General features: G+C 46.5%; 1 pseudogene; it reads left to right on the top strand.

Annotated features, from left to right (window-relative positions):
* Positions 1-1,189: 1,189 nt before the first annotated feature.
* LOC104515730 lies at positions 1,190-2,086 on the top strand (annotated as a pseudogene).
* The last annotated feature ends 594 nt before the right edge of the window (positions 2,087-2,680 follow it).

The raw sequence follows: 2,680 nt of genomic DNA, 5'->3' as shown, positions 1-2,680 counted from the left end.
GAGGCACAGAGTTGTTGCTGAGACGAGTGGGGACAGCATTTTGATTTGCTGGTTTAATTAAAAAATGATAAAGGATTAAAGGTAAGCATTATGCATATATATGTATAAATATTTCGACAGTCGACTGTAAAAGGGAGAGATCCCTTTAAAATCGTTTTAACTAAGCTTTGTCAAACACACACTCATTTGCGGTCACTGAGGCCACCTTGGTGCAGATCACTTAAAGTGTATGTCTTAATCAGTTTCCTGTACAGTCAGTAATACTATATTTAACAGACCTAACAATTGTGTGACCTAGGAGTACATTAGAACTGCTTTTAGAACTGTTATTGTGAGAATATTTTTTTACAGAAAAAAGACCTTTTTATTTATTTTTATCCTATTTTTGTTAACCTATGGAGTTTAATATTTTCCAGTGAACATTTGTGTTTGCAGGTTGTTGGTTTTTAACAGAAGCTGCATTGTGGCAAGGAAAATTAGGTTTCCTACTTCCCTTAGCACTCCCTTTCTCCCCCCTCCCCCCCAAGAGATTAAGTGGAAGGGAGGTAAAAGATAATATAGGAGAGTCACAAAACTTCAAGGGTTTGGTTTAAAGCCACAAAATCCATGGAATGCAGTGAAGAGTGAATCTCTGTCCTTCCTCTTCTCTTTTTCGTGCCTAGGTGGTGGTCCAAGGGGTTAGATTACAACATGTGCTCCAACAGCTAGGCACCACTTCTAAGACTGTATTTCCTGAGCTTTGTGGATTTAAATCATGTAGTTAATTTTTTTTTCTTTCTTTCGTGGTTTTTTTTTTTTCTTTCTTGTGAACATGACTTCTTAAGAGAGACTGTGGATGTTGGTATACAACTAGACGAAAGATGCTTACTATAAAAGCATCACGGCCATTGGCTCTGGTTTAACAAACTTAAGACAAAAACGTGGCAATGGTGAATGATTTCGCTCCCCCTACCTTGCCCCTTCTTAGTAGTCGTATTATATTCTGGTAACACCCAGACAAGAAATATTCAACTTCTCCCCTCCTCACAGGACAAGTTGGACGTGGACTGCAGGTTGTGGACCTAGACACACCTGGGGGAGGAAGGCAAGAAGAGTTGAACTTAAGAGAGCCCAGCGGAGATAAACGAATGTCCCCACATCTCCGAAGGAAAGTTCATCGGATTTTTACTCTAGAGATCTCATCTTCAGGATGTCATTGAACACTTCCACTGCAGGAAAAGGTGTGGATCCAAACGCGGTTGACACATACGACAGTGGCGATGATTGGGAAATCGGTGTTGGGAATTTAATAATCGATTTGGACGCCGATTTGGAGAAGGACAGACAGAAATTTGAGATGAATAATTCTACTAATACCACCAGCAGCAGCAACACCAGCTCCAAGGATTGCGGGGGTCTGGCTTCCAGTGGGGCTAATGCTACCTCAGCCTTAGCTGACGGCCTAAAATTTGCTTCTGTTCAGCCCTCTGCTCCCCAGGGGAATTCCTCTCACAAAGAGACTAGCAAATCAAAAGTGAAAAGGAGTAAAACTTCTAAGGATGCTAATAAATCTCTGCCTTCTGCTGCCTTGTATGGGATTCCTGAGATCAGCAGTGCTGGCAAGAGGCAGGAAGTCCAAGGGCGCCCTGGAGAGGCAACTGGCATGAATTCAGCACTGGGTCAAAGCGTGAGCAGTAACCCAAACGGCAATAATAACACCACCAGCAACACCACCACCATTGCCTCTTGTGGGAAAAACAAAGAGGAGAAACCAGGTAAAGCCCCAGGCAGCAGAGGCTCCAAGCGGGATAAGGATGCGGGAAAATCCAGGAAGGACAAGCAGCATGACCTGCAGCAGGGCCACCCTAATGGCAGTGGGGTTGCCAGCAGCCAAGCACCCCCCGGGCACCTCTATGGCTTCGGGGCCAAGGGAGGAGGTGGTGGAAGCAGCAGCCCCTTCCACTGCACCTCCTCTGCCATGGGGGAGGTGAGCAAAACTACCCCGGATTCAGGGTTAATGGGGAACTCTATTTTGGTAAAGAAGGAAGAGGAGGAGGAGGAGAGCCACAGGCGAATCAAGAAATTGAAAACAGAAAAGGTAGGATAAAGGTCCTCTCCACCGCTTCCGTGTCTCCTTGTGTCTCCTGTAATAAATGTCCCACAACTGTGTGTTTGGATCCTGTGTCCTTCTCTCTGCTGTGTATGTGTGACACTTATCTGTTCTTCCTCTCTTAAAAAAAAAAAACAACCAAACAAAACAACAACAAACAACCCTGAAACCTCTTCCCTAGACATAAGACACCACATTTTGAGCATACTGCTCTTCCTTAGGATTTCCCGTCCCTGCCCTCAGACCTGGAGAACGTTTCTGTTTGTCTGAGAAATCCTGAGGTGACCCTGCCTGGGCTGTCCCCGGTTTTAGCAGCAGTGTGGGTACCAGTGGGATGGCACGTGTTTGCAGGACGGAGGTCTGTGTGTTTGCCCGGGGGGCTGCAGAGCTCAGGATCCAGGAGAAGCAGCTCTTGTGTGTGCTGACCCTTTTCCATCCCACTGGCGGGCATCTGTGGCCAGTCTAAAGGGAATTCTCTCCCTCCTGCTCTGACCCGCCGTCTGGAGCTGAGATTGTGCTCGGTGGGAGGGAACAGGAGGCATCGGCAGAGACGCGGGCTCGGCTGTTGTGTTTCGTGGAGACGTGGGATGC

Source organism: Eurypyga helias, unplaced genomic scaffold (assembly GCF_000690775.1).
Source record: "Eurypyga helias isolate BGI_N326 unplaced genomic scaffold, ASM69077v1 scaffold32169, whole genome shotgun sequence".
In the NCBI taxonomy this organism is placed as follows: domain Eukaryota; kingdom Metazoa; phylum Chordata; class Aves; order Eurypygiformes; family Eurypygidae; genus Eurypyga; species Eurypyga helias.
Note: the sequence above shows the minus strand (reverse complement) of the source record. Positions and strands in the feature narration are given on the sequence as shown.